At 47.9% G+C, this 16,641-nt stretch overlaps 1 long non-coding RNA gene and 1 other non-coding gene across 2 annotated transcripts in view; one reads left to right on the top strand and one right to left on the bottom strand.

The window, feature by feature from the left end:
- Nucleotides 1-649: 649 nt before the first annotated feature.
- TRNAV-CAC lies at nt 650-722 on the top strand. Its single transcript has one exon. It is a non-coding gene; the product is annotated as a tRNA-Val (tRNA).
- A 1,136-nt stretch (nt 723-1,858) lies between these two features.
- The window catches only part of LOC122441818, a 114,691-nt gene continuing 99,908 nt past the window's right edge, over nt 1,859-16,641 (bottom strand). Inside the window, exon 4 of the long non-coding RNA XR_006269447.1 lies at nt 1,859-3,678. This is a non-coding gene — a long non-coding RNA (uncharacterized LOC122441818). The remainder of the gene's footprint in view (nt 3,679-16,641) is intronic.

Raw genomic sequence — 16,641 nt, 5'->3', positions numbered from 1 at the left:
TTTTTCTGTAAGGTATTTGAGAAAGAATAACTGGTACTCATTCAACTCAGTGGATCCCTACTAATGGAAATAAACAAGGCCCCCTAGAACTGAGAAAATACTTCCAGAGCATTTTTTTTAAGACCCTTCCCGTTACTCAAAGCCCTCCCTCATTAGGATTCCATAAAGTCTAAAAGTATAAGTTATTCTTCAGTCTTTATCATTGTATTTCCTGAAGTTCCTACAAAAGATACTCCAAGGAGAGATAGCATTCATGCACCAGATATGAGCTATGTGCCCAGAACTTGCTGGGACCTGGGGATACACTAGTGAACAAGTCAGGGGACGTGCCTTTGTGACACTTGGATTCCAGTGAGAAAGACAAGAAAACTGCTGATAGCAGTAAGTTCTCTGATAGAATTGAACAGGGTGATGTGACAGTAACTGTTGGTGGCATCTGAGCTGAGACCTAGAGGATAAAAAGGAGTGGGACAGGGCTTCCCTGGTGGTCCAGTGGTTGGGAGTCTGCCTTGCAGTTCAATCCCTAGTCTGGGAGGATCCCATGTGCAGCTGAGGAAGAAATCGCGGCAAGTTTTCTTGAATGTACAAAAAACATGCATCCACAGATTCAAGATGCATAAATTAGTAATTAAAGGTAGCCATAGGGACTTCCCTGGTGGTCCAGTGGCTAAGACTCCACACTCACAATGCATGGGGCCCAGGTTCAATCCCTGGTCAGGGAACTGGATCCCACATGCTACAACTAAGACCCAGCACAGCCAAATAATTAAATAAAATAAAAAACAAAGGTGACCATAAAAACTCTGCTACTCCACTCACTGAAAGGTAGAGTCTTCTTATTCTCCCCTTGCATCTGCCTGGCCTCAGTGACCAACTTGATCAATGGGCCACAGCGGAAGTCACATGGCATGACACCTGAAGCTACATCAAGACTATTCAGCTTCTAGCTTGGTCTCTTGGTCTCAGGAGAAACCCAGCAACCTTGCAGAAATCTGACTAAAGAGTTCTCAGGACTATATAAACAAGGACACATTGCATCTAGCCCTCCAGCTGTCCCCCTAACATTCATATTATGAATGCCGATAAGGAAAGACATCTTGCACCCTTCAGACCAGCCCAAGTTTCAGCTAAATACCACCAAGAAACTTCAGTAAATCCCACATGGAATCCCACAGCAAGAATCACTCCTCTGAGACCTGCCTAAATTTCTGACCCACAAAAATGAGAAGAAAAAAGTGGCTGTTTCTTTAAGTCACTAAGTTTTGGGGCAGTTTGCGATGCAACAGAACCAGAAAACTGTCTCAGCAGCAAAAGGGCACAGAGCACCACTCAGTCTTCTCCCTTTAAGGAGGCCTGCTACGTCTGTGCTCTCTCTTCTAGGCTGTGGTGGGGAGCAAGTTCCCATTCCTCCTCAAGTAGTGAGGACCAGCCATCGCCCCACTGGAAACTGCTTCCTCAGGCTCAGGCTGGGAAGCACTTACTAAACTTCTAGATGGGGGCTCTCTTGGTGGTCTAGTGGTTAAGAAGCCTTCTGCCAATGTAGGGGACACCAGTTCAATCCCTGGCCTGGGAAGATTCCACATGCTGTAGAGCAGCTAAGGCCCTGTACCCCAACGATTGAGCCTGTGCTCTAGAGCCCAGGGATGCCAGCTATTGAGCCTCCACACAGTAACTACTAAAGCCTGTGTGCCTAGAGCCTGTGCTCCACAAAAAGAGAAGCCACCACATGAGAAGCCTGCGCACCGCGATGACAAGTAGCCCCCACTCACCACAACTAGAGAAAAGTTTGTGCGTAGCAATGAAGACCCAACACAGCCAAAATAAATTAATTTATTTGAAAAAAAAACTGCAAAGAACACTCAACATTAAAAAAAAAAAAAACAACTTCTAGATGCCAGCTCTGCTCTGGCCAGACTTGGAGAGGGAGCCAGGAAAACCAGTGAGCTCTACAGAAGGAATGTGTTAGTCACAGGAAGCTTGAATGGCAGCTCCCAGGGAACACAGCAGAGAGGCCAGCAGCCACTGTGCTTTTTCCCTGATGGGACCAGACCGAGGGGATGGCCGGACTCAGTCTCTGTCTGAGACCTTCCCAGTCTCAAGGCAACTGTAAACTTGACACCGGCCGTGAAGCTGGCACAGGCCGCCACCCTGGTGTCCCAGAACCTCTGCGGTAGGCGAGGGTGGGAATCCCAGTGAGGGGCAGCGGTGGCTAGAAGAACCTGGTGGGGGCCGTGGTCAGTGTCACTCTGGCCCAGCCTTCCAGTGGCTCTGTGGCCAGCCCCTCTGGACTCCAGGAACTGTATATTGGGTCTCTTTCTGTAAGATGCTCATGATTCCATGAGGAGACACCCTCAGCAGTCATATTCAGGGGCAGGCTGTCTGTCCTGGCTCTGGAAAGGGTGAGGTCAAGGCCATCCAAGGGACAAGCTATGGCTCTGCCTCAGAGGGAGTCACTTGAAGACCATGGAGAGAGTAGGTGGTAACAACACTCCACCACCCGGAGATGCAGCCACCTGCAAAGGTGATACCGGCCTCCCTGGAGATGAGCCCAGCACTTAGCCAAGGCCTCGATGCAGAAGTAGGGGTGTCTGCAGGACCAGCAAGAATTCCGCAGAGTCAGCCAGACAGCTCTCAGCTTGGACACAGGAAAAGAGGACTTGGCAAGGTGAGAAAGCTGTGTGACGAAGGGAGAGAGATGTCCTGCCCTCCAAGGACTGCTGGGCCTCAGCAGCCACGCCTGCCCTTTATTCCATAGGAAGTGCGGTGTTTCACCAGGATAGACTCTTGTCAGGACAGGCATTTATTCATTTGCTGGCACCCTCCAGGATTGCTCTTCACCTCTTGGGAAGGGCTGAGAGAAAGTGGTTGACTGATCCCATCCTCTAAAGTGCCTTCTAGGCTTCTCCCTCCTACAGAGGAGGACCAAACTGTGAGTGGCTGCCAGGGAGCTTCTTATAGGAACCACAGTGCTGGAAGGGCTTCACTGGCTGAGGGCCTGGCAAGGCTATTTTCTCTGGGTTCTCTGGCCACCTTGGATCAGAGACGGCTGTTTCCACTGGGGCTGGAGCAGAGGCTGTTTTTCTAAAATCCTTCACACTTGCTTCTAGTGATGTGGTGACCAGGCTGTCATCTTCTGCAGGTTTGCTGAGGAACATGAAGAAGATTGTTCCGGAAACACCAGATTTCCTCTCTGCTTGAGTTTATGGTCCAGTATTGCTAGCAGTGGGTTTGGAGGAAGGTCTCTGAAAAGGGACGAGGAGACTGTGATCGTGAGGCTTCACAATCCTTTGCCCTGAATCTGCTCTGGGATCTTGGAAGACATAACACTTCCCCTGGAAGGCCTCATCTCCCTCCTCGAGCACAGTGCTGAGACAGTGGGACCACAGGACAGCCAGAGCTTGAGTGACGTCAACATGCACCCTTTTCGTCCAACGGGCAGGAACCACCTTGCTTTCTGCCATAAGGGAGACCCCCCAAAACACTATCTTGTAGGAATTCACCCTATAGTCATCATTTCCTGTGACCATAAAGCCACTGACATGGACTTTGGGGGCCAGACCAGATGGTCCAGCTGCATCAGATGTTCTGAGGACACTGACTCTGCATCATCAGGTTGGAGAATTCACCCATCTAGCCTTTCAGGACAAAGGGGCATTTCTGTCCAAGAAGGTCCGAGTCCTGCAAGAGAAAAACAACCATGTAGAGGCACTGGGAAGAAACCCTGTCCAAATGAGTGCTCTGAGGAGCAAAGCTCATATTTTTCTTTTTCATACTTCTCCTGTGCCTGGCCTAGGAGACTAGCACCTTTAATCTGTTGAGGGGATGATATAAGGAGAGATTGTTTAAAAAATACGAGTAAAAAGACATCACATGCAACTTGTGGGAGATGATGCTCCCTTCAGCTGGCAGTCAGGACTGATTCCCTCAAAGGGGAGGGACATGGGGGGATTAAGGATGAAGGCACTCACAGGGGAAAAGCATCTTCATAGAAGACATTGCAAAGGCAGCTCTGGTACCTGCTCAGACTAGATGGGTGGGGACAGGGGGACAGGGATGCTCAGCATGAAGACAACCTGAGAAGTTATAAGGGCTACACCAAGCTCAATCATTTTGCCACCTGTGGTATTGTAATTTAAAATTGTATGTTTGGTCTTCCCTGCTCCTGGCACAGAGCTTCTAAAACTCTGGCTTTTAAGTGAAGAGACTCATACATGTGTCTTTTATATTAATAACATTTAGACAGCACCTAAGGATGGGGCTGGTTTCTAAGGGAAACCAACCAGGTGATTAGAGGAATGGAAATTTCAGTCCCACCACAGGAGCTCCGAGGAAGAAAGAGGGGCTAGAAACTGAGTTTAGTTACCAGTGACTTGGTCATTGATGCCTATGTAGTGAAGCCTCCAAGAACATCCAGAAGGATAGGATGCAGAGAACTTCTAGGTGAAGAAAGCCCGGAGGTGCTGGGAGAGTGGTACCCTCAGAGCTGGAAGCTTTGTGCCCCTTGCCCTATGCATCTCTCCCATGCGGCTGTCCCTGAGTTACAGTAACCAGGTTACTGTAATTAGATTACAGCAACCAGTAATCTAATCAGTAACCTTTTTCTGAGTTCTATAAGCCACTACAGCAAATTAATCAAACCTGAGGAGGGGTCATGGGAACCTCTGATGTACAGCCCGTAAATCAAAGGCACCAAGAACAACTTGGAGCTGTGACCTCTAAAGTGAGAGCAGATGTGTGGGGCAGAGCCCTTAACCAGTGGAATCTGATGCTGTCTCTGGGTAGATAGTTTCAGAATTGAGTTGAATTGTAGGCACTCAGCTGGTGTGGAGAATTCTTTTGTGGTGGACACACACACACACACACACACACACACGACCATCCAAAGCTCCCTAGCAGGCAGGAAGCTCTCTTAAGGGGTAGCTATTATCAGGCTAGTAGCTTCACTCCCTGAATTTCAGTTTCCTTGTCTTTAAGACTGCTGTTTCTGATATCCTATGACATCCCTTATATGTGGAACCTAAAAATAAATGATACAAATGAACTTAAATTTACAAAAGAGAAAGAAACTCACAGGCTAGAGAAGGGAGTTACCTTTCCCCGGGGGAAAGGATAGGGGGAAGGGATAGTTAGGGAGTTTGGGATGGACATATATATACTGCTATATTTAAAACAGATAACCAATAGGAACCTCCTATATAGCACATGAAACACTGCTCAATGTTATGTGACAGCCCGGATGGGAGGGGCATTTGGGAGAGAATAGATACATGTGTCGGAGAAGGCAACGGCAACCCACCGCGGTACTCTTGCCTGGAAAATCCCATGGACGGAGGTGCCTGGTAGGCTGCAGTCCATGGGGTCGCTAAGAGTCGGACACGACTGAGCGACTTAGCAGCAGCAGCAGATACATGTGTGTGTATGGCTAAGTCCCTTCACTCTTCACCTGAAACTATCGCAACACTGTTTGTTAATCAGCTATACCCCAATACAAAATAAAAGTTAAAAAAAACCACAAAACTTTAAGACTTTGCAAGAAAAGCAAAACAACAAACCAAAAAAAGACTCCATTTCTGCTTCACAGGGTTTTGCTGCTGCTGCTGCAGCTAAGTCACTTCAGTTGTGTCTGACTCTGTGTGACCCCCGACGGCAGCCCACCAGGCTCCTCTGTCCGTGGGATTCTCCAGGCAAGAGTACCGGAGTGGGGTGCCACTGCCTTCTCACAGAGTTTTAGCCAAGGTTTAACCCATAGCATGATTTTCTATGTTCTCACAGCTGTTTTTATTCTATTGGGAGTGGATGTGGTGGGGGCACTCAGAGAAACTTAGCTATAGCCTTGAGAACACAGTTCAATTATGGGAAAATCATGACATTTATAAGGAAAGAAGCTTATAAGGTAGCCTCTTATGGCCAATGTGGAGTTGACAGAAAGGAACCCTTCTGGGTTCTTATCTTTTCTGTGGGTGTGGAACTGCAGGAGGACAGAGGCCTTAAGACTAGAGAAAAGGGGGGCTCTAGTCACCCAAACTCAGAGGCCATTGTTGAGCCTTCTCCACCCCAGAGGAATCCATCCACCTGGCCTCTTGCTCCCTCCTTCAGAACACCTGGAATCAAACTACTTTTTACTTCTACCTCTATACCAGGTCCCTCACATGGATTATTCTAACACTTTTCTAACTTGCCTCCCTGCTTCTACTCTTATGGAATGGTCCATTCTTCAGAGTGATTCTTGTTCAGAGAGACACCACATCATGCAAACCTTCAACACCCTCCAGCAGGCTGCCCTTACTCCCAGGCAAGTCACCTGAACAGGATCAGTAAGGCCTTTCTTGATCCAGCCAGGTGTTACGCGGCTCTCATTGCTGATGTCTGCATATTAATGTCACCTGGCCCCACTCAACACCAAGTCAGTCAGAACCTCTAGGAGTGACACCCAGGCAGGGTCTTGATTTTTTTTTAAGATGTGGGAGTTGGACCATAAAGAAGGTTGAGCACCAAAGAATTGATGCTTTCAAATTGTGGTGCTGGAGAAGACTCTTGGAAGTCCCTTGGACAGCAAGGAGATCCAGCCAGTCAATCCTAAAGGAAATCAACCCTGAATATTCATTGGAAGGACTGATGCTGAAGCTGAAGCTCCAATACTTTGGCCACCTGATGCAAAGAGCTGACTCATTGGAAAAGACCCTAATGCTGGGAAAGATTGAGGGTGGGAGGAGCAGGGGACAACAGAGAATGAGATGGTTGGATGCCATTACTGTCTCAATGGACATGAGATTGAGCAAACTACAGGAGATACTGAAGGATAGGGAAGCAGGGAGTGCTGCCTCACATGGGGATTACAAAGAGTCGAACATGACTTAGCAACTGAACAACAATAACAACTCTGAAAGGACACCTCAACCCTCTGTATCTGCCCCTGCAGGGTCACTGTAAGTTAAGAAGGGGTCTGCCTTCCTTAGAAATATGTCACCACTGCTTACAATTTCAAGTCAGATTACAGCCCGTGGGCTTCTTCACTGGATTGGGCTCTGCATTTCCCTGGCTCTCTAACTAGTGTAAACATCTTCTCCTATCTCTAGAACTTTGAGTCTCATTCTTAACATACTTCTCGAGGTTCTCAGGATCATACATCCTCATAGACACCAAAATGCTGCCCTGTTGAACCCTGGTGTCTCCCTTGGCTTTGTCTGACTTACCCGTCAGGACTTCAGAATCATTTTCCGGACAGTCTCCTAACTGGTGCCCTGATTCCAGCTCTAATCCCTCCACACAGTTTCAAGAGGATCTTCCCAAGATGCAAGACCAGGGCACACCCTGCTAAGCCCTCCCCTGGCCTGGCACAGAAGGCCTGGCTCACAGACACCTGCCTACCCGTCCTGGGTCTATCTCAGGCCACTCCTACCCCACAGAAACCCATCCACCCACACCCAGCTCTCCCAAGGGCCTGCTCAGTGCTACACCCTGGACCAAGCAACTTCCGTGCTTGGGAATAATATACTGGGACAGCCAAAAAGTTCAGGTTTTTCCATAACACCTTTCCATAACCAAATGAATTTTTTAGCTGACCCAATATGTGTGTGTGTGTGTGTATGCTTAGCCACTCAGTCACGTCCAACTCTTTGTGACCCCATGGACTGAAGCCTGACAGGCTCCTCTGTCCACGGACTTTTTCAGGCAAGAATAGTGGAGTGGGTTGCCATTTCCTACTCCACAGGATCTTCCTGAACCAGGAATTGAACCCATGTCTCCAGCATTGGCAGGTGGATTCTTTACCACTGTGCCACCTGGGAAGCCCAATCCTATATCCTACATATATATATATATACACATATGGTATATATATATATATACACACCAGACTGGTGACTCAGACAGTTAAGAATCTGCCTGCAATGCAGGAGACTGGGCTCAACCCCTGGGTTGGGAAGATCCCGTAGAGAAGGGAATGGCTACCTACTCCAGTATTCTTGCCTGGAGAATCCCATGGACAGGGGAGCCTGGCGGGCTACAGTCCATGGAGTTGCAAAGAGTCAGACATGACTGAGTGACTTTCACTTTTCACATATATATATTCCATCTTAACCATTTTTAAATGATGCACTCTTCATCCAGTGGCATTAAGTACATTTATAATGGAGTGCAACCATCACCCAGAGAAGGCAATGGCACCCCACTCCAGTACTCTTGCCTGGAACATCCCAAGGATGGAGGAGCCTGGTAGGCTACAGTCCATGGGGTTGCTAGGAGTCAGACACGACTGAGCAACTTCCCTTTCACTTTTCACTTTCATGCATTGGAGAAGGAAATGGCAACCCACTCCAGTGTTCTTGCCTGGAGAATCCCAGGGACAGGGGAGCCTGGTGGGCTGCCGTCTATGGGGTCACACAGAGTCGGACACTACTGAAGTGACTTAGCAGCAGCAGCAACCATCACCACCATCAATCCACAGAACTGTTCATCTTGCAAAACTGCAACTATACCCATGAAACACTAACTCCCTATCCCCCTCCTCAGACCTGACAACCACCCTTCTTCTTCCTGTCTTTCTGAATTTGCCAACTCCAGGTGGTTTGTGTGAGCAGATGCTCTGCAGCCTGAAGAACCCTCTCAGGCCTCAGTACTGGGCATTTCCTCTGCCTGCAACACCCTCTCCTGACTCAGATTTCCATCCACCCTGTAAGACCTGGTGTTTCTCTTCCTCTGAAGCATCCCTTGACAACTCAGTCAGGCACATCCTACATGCCCTCACTAGGCGTTCCCAGCTGACCTAGCAAAGCCTTCAGTTTGTACACATCAGCAGTCATTTACAAACACCAAGCTCTGGGAGGCATGGGCCCTGGGCCTTTACTTTCTCACCAAGGCCTCTGTTGGTGCTGGAGAAGACTTGAGAGTCCCATGGACACCAAGGAGATCAAATCAGTGAATCCTAAAGGAAATCAACCCTGAATATTCACTGGAAGGACTGATGCTGAAGTTCCAATACTTTGGCCACCTGATGTGAAAAGCTGACTCATTGGAAAAGACTCTGATGCTGGGAAAGATTGAAGGCAAAAGGAGAAGTGGGTGACGGAGGATGAGATGGTCAGACAGCATCACTGACTCAATGGACATGAGTTTGAGCAAACTCTGGGAGATGGTGAAGGACAGGGAAGCCTGGCGTGCTGCAGTCCATGGGGTCGCAAAGCGTCAGACACGGCTTAGGGACTGAACAACAATGAGGCCTCTGCCCTGTGCAGAGCCAGGCTCATTCACTGTCCGATGCCCCCTCCCTCTGTCCCTCAGCCCCATCAATCCAAGACAAGCATGTCCCAGGCTCCACCCAGCACTCCAAGCATCTGTTTTTCATTTCATTACATTGGCAAAAGGCAGTTTAGCCACTTCCCAGGAAACCTGCCACATATCCCAGTAGCTTAGACGGCTTCTTCTCTAACAAGTGTGATTGGTGGCCCAAATGTGTCCACTGGCCCGGGTCCTGGCCCCACAGGGGAAGTGCAGACAGGTGCCCATGATCAGCAGACCCTGACAGGACCAGCACGACGTCTCTGCCTAGCATAGCTGAGTGGAGAGCAAGCAAAGTACAAGAGTCACAGTTGTTAACCCTCTCCAAGTAATCATTATGGTTGTACATTTGTCTCCAAACACCCTGTGCGTGAATGCACCAGTGTGGGTGGGAATGGGTGGTCTTTGCACTTGAAGGAGGTTATAGTGGAAGATGCAGAGAAGGAGGCAAGAGGAAGGCAATGAGAAAGAAGGAGGCAATGAGAAAGAAAGGGAGTCTCCAGCAGGACGGTCGGACAAAGGCAAACCCCAAGCCCATGGCCCTTCAGCCTTCAGGGTCACAGGAAGTATGAAGGCTGAGGGGCCTGCCTGAGATGTAAGATGACACGCCACAGCAGGACTGGGTATCAAAAACACATGATCCTGAGGGAAAAGAAAGCATCACAGAAGAGGCATACGTTCTATTTATACACATTTTTAAAAACTAGCAAAAATAAATGGCATATTGTATTGGAATGCATACAAAGGTGGTAACGCTGTAAAGGAAAACAAAAGAATGATGTGCTGAAATTCAAGTCTCAGGGAAGATTTATTTCTACTCAAGCCCAGTGTGGAAAGCTCAGGGGGACAGGTCTTCATTAAACACCCAGCTAAGAGAAATGCTTGGAGGTTGAAAATATTCTGGTCACACACCCCTGATTCTTGCTGGCACGGTGGCCAGTGTTGTGGCCAGAGATAGTCTACGTCAGAATTTCTGGCCCAGTGGTCCCCGGGCTACTTCTCTGAGAGAGGGGACCACAGGGGACTTCAAAGGTAGCAGTAACTGTCCTAAGAGGTGGGGGGTACTCAAGCATGGTTCTAGATACATAATACATATTACTTTGCATGTATGATATATTGAGGTTTTTAAACACACATAGGCAATAATGAACAGCATGAATAAAACAAACCACTTGGTCATCAAAATCTGAAATACTAGGAAAAGGTGTCACCTTCTGGAATTTGTGGCACGTACAGCTTAAGCAAAAAAAATGAAGCCTCACTGACCAAGTAATTATGAATGTTCAGCACTTGTGTGGACTGACTGAGCCTCCAGGATAGCGATAGGCAGGCGAATGCCTGGGGAGCTGACTGGGAGAGGAAGTACCTGTCTCTTGTCCAGGGCTGAGAGCCACACAATGGAGGTGGTGGCCTGTGGAGTGAGTGGGCCCAGCTCAGCACCCACCTCCACAGAGTCCTCTCTGTTCCAGAAACGGAAGTGGTTTTGGACCCACTAACAGAGGGAAAAAAATGCCGTTTCCATTTATAGGTGCCTTATTCATTATAGCCTTTGCTAAGGGTCTGGCATATCCTTAAAAGTTCCTTCAGAGACTTCCCTAGTGGCCCAGGGGCTAAGATGCCATGCTAACAATGCAGGGGGCCCAGGTTAGATCCCTGGTCAGGGAACTAGATCCCACCTGTCGCAACTAAGACCCAGCACAGCCAAAAAGATAAATAAAATTTTCCTTCAAAGTAAACAGGAAAGGATTTTATCTAAGAAAAGATCCTCTGAACTCTCCGATGTGACAGTGCTTCAGTGAACAGTTCAGAATGGGCAAGACAGCAAACACGCTCAGCTCCCTGCCTGGGTGGGGCTGGAAAACCTCCCCATGGGCCATGCCCATCACGCCTCTTCTGTTCCTTGGTGCCAGAATGGGATTTGCCAGCACAAGCCAGCACAACAACCCATCAGTTTCCACTCACTTGTCACTTGACAAGGGTTTCCTTTCAAGTATGGTTTCCTTTCCTAACCCCAGAGTTCACAAAGGCAACAGCTCCCTGGTTCTCCCCTCTGGGAGAACCAAGTTCTCATTGCTTTTGCCCCATTTTGTGCAATTCACTGTACCCTGCTGTAGGACAGTTCTCAGGCTACTTGCCCCTCAGGTTATTTACTCCTCCCTTGCATTATTATTTTCTACGAATAAGAAACCAATAGCCAGCTATGCCTATGGGCACTTCCTGCAGATTTTTTGTAGGAAAAAGATTGTGCCAGCCCTCCTCCTAGCTCCTCCACCTCCTCCTCCTCCTTGGATGGCTGTTGGTTTAAATTATAAAGAGCACTTTCTAAACATTTCTTCTAAAATGACTTTTATTATCATCTTTTCTCTGACTTTTCAAAAAAGAAATTTGTTGTGTAAGTTTCCTATTGCTGCTGTAACCAACTTCCACAGACCTAGAAGATTAAAACAACACAAGTTTATCATCTTAAAGTTTTAGATGTCAGAAGTCCAGAACAGATCTCCCTGGGGTAAAATCAGGGTGTTGGCAGGGCTGAATTCCTTTTCCAGGAGAGAACCCATTCTCTCGCCTTTTCCAGCTTCCATGAGTCACTGGCATTTCTGGGCTCCATGTTCCCTTCCATCTTCAATAGATGGTGGAGCCTTTCTCCCAAGACATCTCTCTTCTGCCTTTCTCTTCCACATTTAGAGATCCCTGTGATGACATTGAGCTTCCCAGGTAGTTTAGCGGTAGCAAATTCACCTGCCAATGCAGGAGATACAGGAGACACAGGTTTGATCCCTGGGTAGGGAAGATCCCCTGGAGGAGGAAATGGCAACCCATTCCAGTATTCTGTCTGGGAAATCCTGTGGACAGAGGAACCTGGTGGGCTACAGTCCATGGGGTTGCAAAGAGTTGGATATGACAGAGGCAACTGAGCATGCACGTGATGACATTGGGCCCACTTGGATTATTCCATCAGCTCTCTGCTTCTCCAGGTCAACTGATTAGCAGTGACGACTTCATCTGCAAACTTAATTCCCTTTTGCCACGTAAGCTAACATAGTCACAGACTAAGGATTAGGATGCACATATCTCTGGACACTAATCTTCTACACGTTCATTGTAGAAAATTTAGAAACACACAAAAAAGCATACAGGAGAATATAGGAACCACTTCTAACCCTATTTCCCAGCGTGCGTGGGGCTCAGCCGCTTCAGTCATGTCTGACTCTTTGTGACCCTACGGATTGTAGCCCACCAGCCTCCTCTGTCCATGGGATTCTCCAGGCAAGAATACTGGAGTGGGTTACCATGCCCTCCTGCAGGGGATCTTCCCAACTCAGGGATCAAACCTGGGTCTCTTGCATTGCAGGCAAATTCTTTACCACTCAGCCACCAGGGAAGTTCCCACTTCCCAGAGATAACCACAAATAGTTTAGTATGTATTCATTCAATCCTTTATTAAATGCATATGTTTCTTTTTCTTTGTAAACCAGGATTGAATAATACCATAACTCTATATATAGATACCTATCTATCTGTATATATAAAACATGGTGTTTAGTAATTTTCCCTAATAATATGCAAGCATTCTTATGCTATTTACTATTTTGCTACACTTCACTTTTAATGGCTACCTAGCATTCCACTATGTGGAGGCACTATAATGTACTTAACTAATTTAATTAATTGTTTATTGTAGGACACATAATTTATCTCTAACTTTTCTTGGTGCCTAGTAGCCCTGTGCTAAACCTCTCTGAAGCTACATCTTTGTAAACATTCTTAGGATACATTTCCCAAAGGTATCCCAAATGCTGGGTGGTCACATCACTGATCCCCCAAAGCAGGACATTTTTAAGAATGAAAAAGGGTAATCTTAAAATTTAACAGTAACTGATAACTCACAATAAGCCCGAAAGGACCTGGGCATGATACATATCACCAAACTGCTTTCATGAAATGTTGCCGTGGTTTATAGACAACCTGTGGGCAGCACCCTAAGAATCCTGCTCTAAGCCCTTATCAAAATTTCCAGGCCTCTCTGTGCCCCCAATTCCCAGCCTCCATCTTCCTAAAACTGAAAACCACACAGAGGCAAATGTCATCCTCACCCTTGCTGGAGAGGTGGCAATGGCAGGGAGGGGACGGCTACATCCTCCTTTGCCCTGGTAGCCAGTGTTTTGACTCTCAGTGAATCTATTAGAGCTTGTGATCCAGGCCAGACTGGGTTAGCTTCAAGGCAGCAGTGACCAGCCCATCCTCCCTACACACAGGCCCAGGTACAGGCTGAACCAAAGCCAAAGCTCCTCATAGGGACTTTCCCAGACCCAGGCAGGTGCCCCTTGTGGAGCGCTGTGACAAGACAGTACTGCCTGAGCAAACTGACCTGCCAAACATATGTGAGCAGGAGACACTTGGAGAGCCGGGAGGAAGAGCTTGGAGCTACAGTCAGCCCAAGTTTCCTAACACTGGGAATGTTACAAGGAGCAACTTACACTTTCTCATCAAAGGACTTCTTCTTGGCTAGAACCCTCTGAAACCATCAAGTGTCAAGAACACGCCCAAATAAAACAGTCACCAAAACCACAAAAATGAAAAGACTGAATTCACTGTTTCATAACATTCCAGTGGGCCTTTGTTTTGGTTTGGTTATTTTATTTTGTTAGCGGTTATTTGATCTGGCCACCACCAGGCTATAGAACGCTCTCTGGGAACAGACCGGGGCCCCTTGCACAGGATGGTGAATGCAAACGCTGAGAAAAGCTATCAAGTCCTCAGGCTTCTTGTTTCGGGCATTTCAGACCTTCTGAGTCAAAGAACCTGATTAAATCAGTCACCTCATCTACCCAGAGGCCACTCAGGAAGCTCTTGACTCATTCTTGTTGATTCATGTGCTGGAAAAGCCAATCCAAATGGGCTGTGATAACAATCTAGTTTGGAGCAGTTTTACTTGTAAGCAACTGGCTCCCTGCCTACAGAGACTATAATGCTTCAAAATCAAGAATAAAAGCCTAGTTCCCTCCTCCCTACCCCCAAATAATGTTCCAGGTGATATTTTGTAAGCACACCTGCAAACTGTGCCCTGTTAACCTGGAAATAGAGCAAAACACACCTGGACACTGTGTGCTATTTGTGAAACGAGCAAGGGGCAAGAGTAAGCCAGCCTGGAGCACGAACTGGCCAACAAGCAGATCTTGAACTCTTGGGCATTCTCTCCCTCTGAAAGACTGCTTTTTTTTCACCTTTGCATTCTTAGTTGGGACGTTCAGCTGGAGATCTGTACTGTTTGATAGAAGTAAAGGCAGAGCTGTGGAATCACCACTGGCCACAATTTTGGGGCCAACAATTTGGGGAAAGAAAACACTGAGCCAGACAGCAAAGCATGTTGGATTTCTTACATCAAAAGTCAACTTCTTAAGTCTGGTGGGAGATGGAGGAAGAGTAAGATGTGGAGATCATCTTCCTCCCCCACAAATACATCAGAAATACAGGTGCATATGTAACTGTTCCTACAGAACACCTCCTGAAGGGTGGCAGAAGACCTCAGACTTCCAAAAAGGCAGGCCCACCTCCACATAAAGAAGGCTGAGCACCAAAAAATTGATGCTTTTGAACTGTGGTGTTGGAGAAGACTGTCATTGGACTGTAAGGAGATTAAACCAGTAAATCCTAAAGGAAATTAACCCTGAATATTCACTGGAAGGACTGATGCTGAAGATGAAGCTACAATACTTTGGCCACCTGATGCAAAGAGCTGACTCATTGGAAAAGACCCTGATGCTGAGAAAGATTGAGGGCAGGAGGAGAAGGGGATGACAGAGGATGAGATGGTTGGATGCCATTACTGTCTCAATGGACATGAGTTTAAGCAAACTCCAGGAGATGGTGAAGGACAGAGAAGCCTGACATGCTGCAGTCTGTGGGGTCGCAGAGTCGGACACACTTAGTGACTGAACAACAATAATATCTGTATAAAGTGATAGGGAAACAGCAATAAGAAAAGAAGAGTTAAAAGGAAACCAGATGGGTCCTGATCGTTGGGAAGGGAGTGGGGAGGAGGAAACGTTTCTGCACACTCAGAAACCCCTTCTCTGGCAGGAATGGGGGAGCTCCAGAACCTCAGAGGGGAATGCAACAACAGGTGCTCAGAAGGGAAAACAGAGAATCCACCACAGAGATCATTCCCGACCAGCACTTCCCACCTGAGAAGCAGTTTGCACACCTGCCCAGCAACTGGGGTCTGTGTGCTGAGGCTCAGGCTTCGGAGGTCAGACCCCAGAGAGAAGACCAGGGTTGACTGCTGTGAAGATACTCTGAGGGGGCTAGTGCACACAGCCAAGGGAGTCCAGGGAAAAGAGACTGGGGCTGCCAGAGCGGCCAGAGATCAGTGTCAGGGGACCCTCTAACTCCAGGGACCCGCTAACTGTGTGTTTCCAGACTGCAGGACCTCACCTTCACAAGGTGGGATGAGCTGGCTGCAGCCTTTGACCCCAGAGGTGGACACACCTCTGGACCTGCTGCTGCCGAGGCTTACATGAGCAGCAGAGGTGAGGGGCCAGTGGAACTGGGGCCTATGAGCCCAGAGGTGGCCACGAGGGCCCCCACGGCAGCTGCCAAGCTGTGAGCAGGTCACTACCCACACCCTCCTGGGAGCGTAAGCAGGTTGGCTCTCTCTAGCGACCCACAACTCAGAGCCAGTTCCTCTGGGATAGGGCATGACCCAACTCAGATTGTAGCACCATCCACTAGACCTCTCCCCCTGCAAGCACTCACTGCACATCCCAACTGTGGTTGCCATAACCCTCCCTCTCCCAGCCTGACTGAGCAAGTGAGCCCGAGTAAGCCTCAGCCGTCACCCCATGGTGTCCGGGCAGGGAGCAAATACCAGAGGGTGGCCTACAAGTAGAGGTAGGGCCAAAACCAAAGCAGAGCACCAAAGGCTGTGTGACCGAAGAAGAGGAAGGGAAGCCACTCCTACTGCCAGAGGGGCAGCAGATGAAATCCCTGCAGTGAACCTGAGACTGTGGACACTGGGGGCAACTGTGGGCTCTGGGAGCAAGTACAAGCTGGAGCAAGGCCAGGTCTGACCCCACAGCTCCCACAGCAGGTCAGAGACCATCCTAGAAATACTGGAGGACTTCCTGAGAAGGCAGATTGCCTGGAGCACATTGTGTGGGCACAACTGACGTCACAGGATAATATTCTTCTTACTACCACTCTCTCTATGTACACATTTTTGTTTTTTTATTTTGTTCCATTGTTGTTCCTTTCTTAAAAATAATCCTTTTTATCTTTACTTACTTTTTCCTTTTTTAATGTTTTATTTTTAAATAAGTTCACTTCATTTGTTCCCCATTTCTATACCACCTTTTTGTTATATTG

This window comes from Cervus canadensis, chromosome 5 (genome assembly GCF_019320065.1).
Source record: "Cervus canadensis isolate Bull #8, Minnesota chromosome 5, ASM1932006v1, whole genome shotgun sequence".
NCBI lineage: Eukaryota > Metazoa > Chordata > Mammalia > Artiodactyla > Cervidae > Cervus > Cervus canadensis.
This window is presented reverse-complemented; position numbering and strand designations above follow the sequence as displayed.